The sequence below is a fragment of the Pholis gunnellus genome (genome assembly GCF_910591455.1).
Source record: "Pholis gunnellus genome assembly, chromosome: 1".
Classification (NCBI taxonomy): domain Eukaryota; kingdom Metazoa; phylum Chordata; class Actinopteri; order Perciformes; family Pholidae; genus Pholis; species Pholis gunnellus.
The window spans coordinates 14,647,857-14,659,531 of NC_136528.1; the positions used below are offsets into that span (position 1 = coordinate 14,647,857).

At 41.0% G+C, this 11,675-nt stretch overlaps 1 protein-coding gene across 1 annotated transcript in view; it reads right to left on the bottom strand.

Moving 5' to 3' along the window:
• The window catches only part of LOC306693875 (semaphorin-4B-like), a 43,135-nt gene extending 34,858 nt beyond the window's left edge, over positions 1 to 8,277 (bottom strand). The window contains exon 1 of the mRNA XM_079156532.1: positions 8,215 to 8,277. The gene's annotated coding sequence lies outside the window, so the exon portion shown is untranslated. The remainder of the gene's footprint in view (positions 1 to 8,214) is intronic.
• Positions 8,278 to 11,675: the final 3,398 nt, after the last annotated feature.

Below are 11,675 nucleotides of genomic sequence, written 5' to 3' on the forward strand. Positions count from 1 at the left end.
CGAATTATATATAATTATGTAAAGATATTAGCTTGTTGATGTCCTGTCCGCTCACTTGCTCCAAAGTGCATCTCTTATGGTGAATTTGCATGGCTTCACTGGTACATAAGATATTATAAAGTAGTGTTGGCCATGTCACTAGGAAAATGTATCTGTTCCTCATCACGTGTTACTCATTTAAACTTTACCAAGTTTACTCTCCACTAAACGCACAGATAACTGACTTCAACCAGTGACAGCTGACTGTAAATCTGCGTATATATATATATATATATATATATATAGTATATAAAGGCCAAAAAGACTGTGCAAGAGAGAACATAGAACCGGTTATAAGTTGAGAAAACAACTATTATCATCTTTTCTAGCAGCAGGGCTGTGCTGTTATCATCTTCTCCAACAGTATATTTCAATATTGGGAAAAAACAGACAGTAAAAGCTATGAGCCTCACGCTCCATGAAATCAGTTTTACTTTCATAAATCTCCGTGAAAGCCTCGTTTCAATTGCATTCGGAGCAGCACGCTGACAAAGGGCTGATTAGGGACTGACCGCTAAAGACAGAGCGATCTGCTGACAGTGTAACAACCCTTCACATCTCTTGGTTCAATGTTTTGGGGACTAAATTCCACATTTACAGCATCAGAAGTTCCAAAATTTACTTTTTTCCAAAACTAAACTTGTAGAGATTTTAGTCCATCTGATAAATATCAAATAAATAGATGATTTAGAACAAAAACAGGTACTCTTACTTTGTGAACTGACTGAATACTAAACCTTTTAAGGGGATTCTTCAGTCAGGGGTAGTAAAAGTAGTACTGTTATTTTTCAATCAGTCTATGAAATAAAGCGCTATGAACAGGGGGTTCCACATTTCGTCTCATCTAGCCCACCTGGGAATGGGACAGGGGGGGAGTGAAGAGGAAGGTTTAAGCTGAGAGACTGCTCCCAGCACCAAGAAAGCAGACTCCTAAATAAATCACGACTCGGTTAAAAATAAACTGTATAAGTTTGAGTTTGTCTACACTGGTGCCAAAATGGCTCATTGCTTTCGTAGGAATGTACAGCAGCTCACAGGTAATACGTCTATCAGAGACAAATCTCCAGGATATCCTCTCACAGAGGCCTTCGAGTAGTTTTTAATATGAACAACTTTGTCATAACAATCTGAACACAATACAGCCCTTACGAAAACATCCAGCCAGACATTGTTTTTGCTTCTCTAAGCAAATTCATATAGAGCGGGAAATCAAATGCTAAAGTAAACATTTTACAGAGAGTTTTTTTACTTTAAATGTCAACAGGAGTGAAGGAATCAATAAGACATCAACTATTACAAATTGACCAAAAGCAGCTTGTTTTCTGCTTTCACCTTTCCTTCCAACAAACATACACACATTCACATACAGACACACACACACACACACACACAATACAACCAGAGAGAGAAAATTGTTCTTTTATTGTCTCTTCAATATCCTTTCTACCCTGCAGGTAGAACGCAGCCGAGGCCTCTGTGTGTCAGTATTCAGCAGACAAGACTTTAACCCTGGATAAAATAAAAACCTTTACGCACACTCCAACTTTTAGGTCTATAATATCGGACCAGCTGCACAGATTCATTATCCTGATGCCTCACGGCAAACTTCCTGTGAAAAGAGACAAATCTCTACAAATGGCCCAAAAACACAGATCCGACACCCAATCAAGACCCATTTAACATAACCCTCACCATTTCCTCTATGCAAATGTGTTTCTGTTAACGATAGCAAGCAGCTGATAATGTAAATGTTGCAACCCACTTCTCACAAGTAAGAAGACAGATAAGAAATAGAATTATCTCAAAAAGTACTTGTCCGATTTCAGACTTACTGTATATTTTGATGCAAATAAAAATCGTCTTCACCTTTTATTCAGATAAACGACCAACTTCTGAATGCACATCTGAAAGCTTTGTAGTTGGAGTTTAGTGCCGAAAAAGGCAGAAATCTTAAGATAGTGGGCTTTATTTCCTGGACACATCATCTGCCATCCTGCGTTCATTTGACAGTAATACGAAAGTGTCAGAATTGAAACCAACAGCATTTACTGAATTATTGATTCATATGTGCGATCCCAGGGTGATAATATCAGGATACTGACGTTTCCTGCATGCACTATCAATTATTCATTGAATCATCTTTCTATTGATGACTGGCTATAACGCATCCTGTCGTATGTCCCTGGTGCATTCAAATGATTCTGACTTTCAAACAACTAAATTATGGGAAAATACTGTATTACAAATTAAGACTTTACTCAAGAGACATCAAACTTCCTACGAAGCTAAAGGATATTCATAAGCCAGTCACTTCCCACGACCTCGAAATGACTCACTCACTGGTGGTTCAAACCTCCATCCGGTAAAAGTGAATATGGATCAAAGCTTCCTTTTAGCCTAACAGACACAAAGTGTACTTACTAAACTAGAGAGCACTCAGTGACGGCATGTTCAATGTGCTATTTTAGGAACAGACAATGTGTAGAATTGCTTGATCTGCTTCCGGATGATCTGCATCAATGTCTGCAGAAAGATGTGTGGTCGCTATGCTAACAGGAAATATGAAAATAAAACAGAGAACACCATTTTGCACTAAAACAAAATGACTGGAGTTAATCAGTGCATGTTTAAATTTAAATCTTAATGCGAGTAAGACAACCTGGTGTTAATCTGCTCATAATCAAGTTATTGAATGCATATCACCTCTTGTTCCACCTCTTTGCATCAAGCTTCCTTATGATAATCAGGTACAAGGCTGGACATTGAATACGCCCCAATTGGCTTTGCATGACCCTGAGCCACCAGACAGGTCTGTGTTAATTGTTTAACTAGACGACGTGCACCGTTCCCATGATCCCATCAGGCCTGTGTCTCTGAGTCAAAGGCATTCATTAAAATGTAGTGATGACTCAGATTCTACATCCCTCTACGTTATCTTCAGGTTGGCAACGCAACTTGACTTTCTGCAACATCTGCTACACATGCTTTATATACACATTGTTGAACTCAAGAACAAAGAGCGTGAAGTGACGCCACTTTAAGAGTGATCCAAAGCTCAAATAGGCTTTGAGGAATATTCAAACTCCCCTTTCCATTTGTGCACATACTGCTCAGCGTTGCCACGCAGGTAGCAGCAATTATCATTTCAAAAGAGCGAGTGAAGCAGAACTGGCAGAGGAGATAAGTGCTTAACGGTGAGTTGGGGTCACCTTATTCCCTATGATACAGAGTTGCCCTTGCCTCAAATTATTCAAGCCTGACGGGGGAACAGTGGGAGATCGGTTCTTGAAAAACTATATATATATATATATATCTCAATAATGAGCTTTGCGTGTCAGTCAGAATACAGTGTGATAGAGGGCATAATTTCCCAGAGTCTGATCGCAACCCGGTTGCAGAAACTATGGGAATCTCTGGAGATGTGCAAGCCACTTATAAGGAAATCACTCTTCTGCGTCTGAAAATGATTGCTATTAGACTACAGACTCACTGGAAAACAGATTTCACTAATCTCCTTTTGTTTATGTGCATCCGGGTTGAAAAGCTCTCCACCCTTTTAACCTGATGGTCCATTTAGACTAATGTAGTGCGCTGACCAATCAGGAAATCCTCATGATTAGAGCTGAACATTTTGCTTCTATGGGGGGACGGGGGGGGGACGGGGCGACAACAGTGAGAAGAGAACATTTTTTTAATTTTATTTCCCTGCCACTCTGGTCTCCTTGTGAAGTTGTAGCAAAGATGTATCGGGAACACTGTTGCCATCAAAAGCTGCAAATGGCCACAACAGAGGACAACATCTCATTCATCCACTGAGTTGATGATGATGTCAGTCACGTCTGTGAACAAACTCGGTGGCGTGACAAAGGAGAGTGGAAGATTCACAGTCATGTAATCGCAGAATAGCGGCCTTTGTGAGGTCTGGACCACGCTGTGTTAGCATCACAGCTCATCTGATAATTACGCCATCAAATCCAGAGACTTGGCGATCCATAGTGGGCTATTCATCTCATGACTTAAACATCGAGTTGGGGGGGGGGGGGGGCACGATTAATCCCTGCAGTTAAACCGGTGTGAGGACTCATTTCTTTACCGGATTTGACAGGCAGGGCGATAGGATTTAAAAGTGTATCAGATGACAACATTTAGTTTCTGGCCCTTTGTTCACCTTGTCAGACCCACACAGTGCAATCCCCCGTCAGCGTGTTCAGGTATGAACGCTGATGATCTTAACGACAAGCCTTGACCACAGAACTGTTCTCATTCCCGTCCCAAGTGGGAACATGACACAGTTTGCCGGAGCCGTTTGTCTGGTTTGCCACCTCATGGCTGTTGGCGGTTTACTCTCTGCAAATATGTCGACATCAAAAGGAACAGCTGAAGCACTTCTGCTTTGTTTACTGTCAGGGGCTCCGTCTTTGTGAGCAGTCTCCACCAATAAAGGAAGTAATAAGTCAACAGTGTGGTCCCTCCTGGCAACCATCCCACTGATAATAGCCGATACACGGGACAGATAAGGAATGGTATCAGCATGCATTTATTCATCTACAACAGTTAGGAGTGTTAAGAAAATAACGAGATGATCAGAAAGATGGATTACATTAGGATGAAATAATTTCCAATGAAAATGTAATAGATGAGGGCTCTTAAGTTTCCCTCCCCAGTGTCAATATTTTCTTTGAATCTGAAGAAAACTGCAATACTTCCCCATCCCAAATAAATCATAATACCCAAACTGTAATCTTTAAAATTGGTAAAACTTATTTGATCCTGTACAAAGTTCATACAGTCCCTTATATACATTAGTATGCTTGAATCAATACATGCTTGTAGTTTTATATTACATCACATAAAATATACCTGATGCCCAACAAGTAGGAGATCAAAGTGGACACATGGATGGAAGCACACGGTTTGTTAATGTGTTAGAATAGAAGCTTTAAAAAAGGAAAGTCCACCCCAAAATAAAAAATACATACAGTATCTCTATCTCTAAAACTAAGCAAAAATATGTATTTTGATTTTGGTAGTGGACTGTCCCTTTAAAAAGAAATAGAACTTCTGTTTTCCCTTCAGTAAATTACTTGCATATCTCTTCTAAGCAATAAAGGACACTTTTCTATAACTGCAAGTGTATAATAATTTCCCATTCGGGCCACATGTAACAATACAAGTTCTTTGTTTGTATAGCAAAATAATATGGTTTTATTTTGTAATTTCCTATGTAAATACTGAACATGGGGGCCAAATAAAAACACAATAACTGTATCCATATCACTCCAATTGAAGTAGAAGATGTAGTTATCGGCAAAGTCACAATGAAAAACATTCCAGGCACACAGAAAGTCTGGTTTCCATTACAAAAGTCACAGTTTATCCTTTTCTCTACATTTCTGTCAAAACAAGAGAAGGAAAATGGGGAAGACGTCCATTTCTCTCTGAAGAGGAATATGTTACATAATATATTTCCATCCAAAGACAGCCACCTTTGTTAAGGCCTCATCCAAGTTGATTCAGAGGGCACTTCTGACAAACTCAAACACTCTCAGTCTGACACAGTGAAGGGATATAAACCTGCCTTGCAGGCTGCGCCCGACTACAGATAAACACAGGTCTGTCACGGCTCAACTTTATTACGCGAGTGTGAACACGTTTCTCTAGAACAGCACAGCTAAAAGGAATACTAGAAATATCGTAGCTCTAATTTAAGTTTATAGGTAATCCTCTCAAACCTTTCTTCTCTGCTCATACTTGAACATTATGAGACTGTATATTATTGCGTTAACCTTTTATTCGGTAAATAAAGAACACAAATAATATTAAGTTACCTGTTGAGTCTCCAGTGTAAACAGAGCAGAAACCACATTCAGTGAATGACAGTGTACTCTCTGCACCCTAGATACATTTGCTAAACAGCATAAAGCAAATATACAGTACGTCTTTCAGGACCTGAGCAATCCTTTGGGTTGAGCGTGTGTGGACTTGCAGCTACAGACTCGGGTCCTGTGTGAACAGTGAGGACCAGGCATGACAACAGTCTCATACAGACGAGTCAAATGCAAGTGGAACACATGGTGTTACTATTAAAAACAGATTTGTTTGTGAAGTAATGGTAGAGTGGGCGGAAAGAAAGCAACAGAGGAAGGTAGAAAAGGCAAATTAGGGAAATACATTTCAGGTTCATCTTCGTGGCCCCAGAGGGGAATCACCTGCATTCAGAGCCCTCCTTTGGCCCAACATCTAAACCTGGCCTGGCCCGCCTTTCTACCGGACCTGCAGGTCATACTGAATATGAATGGCCTCGCAATGGGCAGACAAAGCTATGCGTAGACACAGCAGAAGCAGTCAGCAAACTGGCTACCAGGTTTCAGTGAATGCAAATGCGAGCCATTAAACTTTATCGCCCATGTGTAAAAGCAAGGTGTGACTTTTCACAGTTTACGTTGCATTAACGCAACAAGAATTCTTGCAGACTCCTCAAACTGTCGTGCCTTTCCCTGCAAAATGTTCTTACGGCAGGAAACAAAAAAAGACATGCCTTTTTTTTTGTTTTTACACGTTGCTCGTTTTATTTGGGATGGACAACAAACCCTTTGAGACCCATCTGCATGAACTCAACCCAGCTGATGGAAGGGCAGCTTGGCTGGCTTCACGCCCATTAAAATGACCGTTTCCCCCACAGCTACACACTGATCGGGAGGCCGCACAGGGACCCTAAACATTTAAGTTCCCATCAGAGTGTGCTGAGCACATCCAGCCCCTCTGGACACTACATGGGATATCACTAACCTTTTGGGGGTTAAATACAACCAGAGTGTACTCCCCTCCCCTTCCAACTCTTTTACCACAACCTCCCCACATGCTGACCATTCCTCTGAAGTTGTTACAGTGGGTGGAGTGCTGGGTGGAGTCTGTGTGTTTGTTTTGAGTGTTTGAATGTGTGCGTGATTGCGTGGGCGGGGGTTCAGTGTGTGCATATGCAAGTGTTTTTCAGAGAAAAAGAGGGAGGATGGGGCGGAAGTACTTCCAGAGAAAAAGGTTTGTTTACGGTAAGAGAGGCAGAAACTATCAGTGGTATTAGTGTTACTGATATCACACTCTGGTAAAGGGGAGCAGAAGAACAGCAGAGGCCCAAAGGGGAGAGACTGTTTCACGGGTCATTTACAGTCAGATTCCAACAAAGCACATCAGCATCATCTAAACACTGAACCAGGCTTCGGTTCACACGTAACCTCCAGATTTGGTCCATCCGTTTAGGATAAAATACAAATTGTATAAGCACTCATGGTTTGAGCTTCAGAGAAAGAGAAACAAAAAGATAATTTATCCAGAGTGGATTTGTGTTTGTTTCATAGCAATGCAGAGTGATATGGGAGAAAATAACAGATGCCAGCAGGGATAAGAGGAGGCGGCTATTTGGAAGAGAATTACAGGAAACAAGCATGGTGTCATTAAGCAAGTGTAAAGTTGGACAGAGTCAATTCTAAAAGGCTCTACGCGGTGCTCACAGACCTGTGTGATTAAACAGACCTAAAACTGCAACACTTTTGCCAATGGTACTTTAAGTCTGGTGAAAATAAAGCAGAGCCAAAGCAACAGAAACGTTTCTTGTTTGTAGTTTCTTTGGGCTGAATGCAAATAAGCAGCTGTTTACCCACATAGGTACTTCAGACTGTCCACCTACTTGTAGACATGCCAACAGTGCTTCAAATCCCTGATAACGCTGCAATTTAATTAGTTTTAACTACGATTTACAAATTATATTTTGGGGATTTTGCTCAGTGGCAAGCAGACAATGTGCACATGAGACCCTCATTAAGCACATATCCCTGATGGAAATGACATGTAGCTCTGAGGTGAAGAGCACAAACTGTGAAGCCTATTCAGGAATTAATTCAAAATGATGGGTTAATATCGACTATCATGACTCAAAACACAAGCAGTTTCTCAGAAAACCTTAATTGACGCTTAAAAACTCCCATATTAGAATAAATTGCTTCCGCAATTTATATATATGCCAGACTAAAGACGTCCCACAAGGCAATCTTTCCCCACAAGAGAAACACGAATGCACTTGATTTAGATGTGACTCATTCACTCCGTCTCATATCTCGCCGTTGTAAAGGTGTTCAAACCTGAAAACCGAAGAACACCGAGCAGGCAAAAAGACCTTACCATCCACGAGCTACAGCCCAATAAAAAAAAAATTAAAAAAAACTCCGTCACCGCTCAAGTCTTCACAATCGTTGGAAAAAAAAACTGTCGACAAACAGGAAAGTAACACCATTTAAAATCCGTGAAGTGCGTTCAAGATTGAGCACGTAGAGTCCGTGAGTGTGTCCGCGATGTGAGGTCCATCATCGGAGCAGCTGAAGACGAGCCTCCGTTACTACAGACTGAAGACGCTGGTCGCTTTCAAGCTGGTAAACTTTGGCTCCACCCACAGCGCACGCTGCCTGCAGCAGCAGCACACTGTGCACGAAGAGCCCGAAACGCACATGGTCACTAATTTCCTCCACAAATCACATCAAGTGAACCAAAGGAAGAAAATATCACCTAAATTCCAGATTATATCTTCAGTTTTCCCTCTATGTGGGAGGGAAAAGACCTAAAGTAGCCTACAAGTGTTTCTATGCAAAAGCAGGTCAAAATACACAAAACATATTTAAAACTATATATGTATACACATATATAAATGCTGTGTAATGTAACACTTTGTTATTGGAAATGATTTGTTGCCAAGAGCTGCAAGTATTCATGCAAATATTGTGAAGGCCTTTCTCTAAACCTGAAACAGGTTTTGTTGTTTGTTTTTTCATCTATTTATAGCAGCATAGTTGTTTTACACTAAATAAAAGTGTAAAATGCCCCAAATCACAGTGGGGCACAGAAGGTTGGATGTCCTATAACAATAAAAGCCCAAAGTACCCTGTTCACAAATGCAAAGGTTGGCCAAAAATGCAGCAAATTAGTTTTCCTTGACAAGAAAGAAATATGAATACACATAATCTGTAAAGATATAGCCTACAGTACGTTGTCAACATTGTATAGGAGTAGTGGATCATGCTATGCATTTTCATTTTGAAACAAATTCTTAAAGTATTTATCAAATGTGTTTTGCATTATTTGGTCTTAAAGAAGTGAAGAGACTCAAATCTTACAGCCACTTCTGTCAGATTCTGACAGTGACAGATTTGTTTTCTGGGAAAATCTTTTCCTGCTCTCGTGTCTTTGGTAGTGTTGTTCCTTTTCTCTTTTCTCGGGGCTCCCTGCAGCCGTCAAGCAATGAATGACAACTGAGAGCGTCCAACACAAAGAGAATTACAAGGGATTATGTACGAAGGCAAAGACTTGAACACAACCAGACTCAACCATTCGTGTAATCTCTCTTTTTTTTGGCCCCCAAAAGAATAATAAGAGCGGTGGACACATGTAGTTCTCCTTCAAAAGCTCGAAACGACAGACCGCCTCGCCTCAACTTCTGCTCTGGACGACACAAAACAAATTCTCATGCATAACACACAACCATTCTTCACACCCGCATTGGAGAAGATGACATTAATAATTAGTGTCTAGCTCCTTGCTTCCAGTGACATGTGACAATGTGAGAATTTGTCGGATAGTTTGACTGTTAACACCAAGAAATGAGATGACAGTAACCCAGCCAGCTGCTGAGCGCTTGAGGCTGCATCCTGATGGCCCGGTCTGACAGAACTCTGACACTTTATTCTGGAAATATTGTCACTCTCTGACTGGTTTTGCATGACTGTGCCTCAGAAAAAGCAAAAGCCAACCGCTCCCAACTGGAAAGAAATGTGTGACAGGTGGGGGTTAAATCAATGACATATAATTCTCTCTGTCCCTGTCTTTCTTTTTCTTTCACAAGTCTCCTTCTCTCTCTCTCTCTCTCTCTCTTTCTCTCTCTCTCTTATATGTTTTCTGATAGACAGATGCCAAATCAAGGTTGCTCTCCTTTATCTGCCAGGCCCTCAGTAATCCCTCAAATTCAATCAAGGATTACTTCTGAGAAGATTAAAATCATCCAATTTGTACAAAAGTCAGGTTTTCAACAACCACTCAGCAGTATGAATTCCCCTAAAAATTTAGGGGATTGTTTTTCTATTTGTTCTGCAGTGATATTTGGTTAATTAATATACAAATACATTAAACTACCCAGACCTCCAAATTGAGATTAAGTTATTCAAAAACAAATGGATACAAAATTACAAGTGCAAATTAGCCTCTATCTCACCCTAAAAAAAAAAGGAGAAAAAAATATAGTGGCGCGCAGCCAGACGTTGGCTCCCCCAAACTGAAGATGCAAAAACAAGATGCTGAGTAGCTCTGCAGCTCTGGGTGAATCACTTCGATAAGAATTAAGAGGCCTCCTGGTAATGAGCACGCCGGGGTTTATTTGGAGCATTTTACACTTTGAAGAAATCATTTTCCGAAAAAAATACATCACTTCAAGCTGTTTTTAAGTCCTGAAGGTTGAATTTCACAAACGCTCCGCGGTCGTTGATCACATCACCCTTAATCTGCCGCTGCACTCAAATCATATCCCCTTGTGGTGGCACGCAAACACACCAGGAAGCATATTAAGGTCACGGCCACCCATGGAGCTTTTACTGGGGTTAAGTGTATGACAGACTCTTTCAGTAATACACAACACCAGATTTGGAGAGTGTTTTGTGAATGTATCCACCCAATAGGCTTTGGTCAATGAGATCAAGTCATTGTTTAATCTTTGATCAACCGGCTCAAATGCACTCTAAGTTTAGATGACCTTGATCGTGTGTATTGATTAGTGTCAGCTGCATGGACGACACAAATATGAACTTGCAAGAGTAAAAATTGAGATTGAGAGGTTTTAGAAATGACTTAGCCATGGTAGCAACGTGGCTTTAGGGATTTTTGGTCAGTTAACCGCTTTGGTCCCCGGACTGAATATCTGAGAATATCTCAACAACTATTGGATGGATGGCCATGAAATTTGGTACAGATATTCATGTTCCCAAGAGGTAAATCCAAATGGCTTTGATGAACTTCTGGATTTTCATGTAGCGCTATCAAGGCTTACTTTGTGTTGAGTGATAGTTAGCAGATGTTGACAACTATGATGGTGAAATCGGAAACATACTAAACATCAACATGATAGCATGCGGACATACTTTACTACAGCACAGCCTCACAATGTGGAAGCGTGGCTGTTGACTGACTTAGTCTTCATTGATTACTTGGTGATAAACTTGATAGACATATTTTATGCCTTTATTGTACAAAAACGGTATGTAATACTAGTAGTATCTGTTAGAGGGGATGAAAAAAAGACTTGTTGACATGCAACAAGGTTGAACTCATGATCCCCTGAGCACAAGGTGTGCTCCCCCTGACCGGTAAGCTCCACCCCTGCAGACTGTGATGAAGCCAGAGCAGCCCGGTGCAGGTGCCTCCCACAGAGCTAACAGCACTATGACTCATCCCCGTGTCCACAACTTGTCCCACTCCAACAGTACCAAAAATGTCCCCACATCTTAGATACCCTCTCTCTCTCTCTCTCTCTCTCTCTCTCTCTCTCTCTCTCGCTCTCTCTCTCTCTCTCTCTCTCTCTCTCTACACAGGAGGCCTTGTCTCTT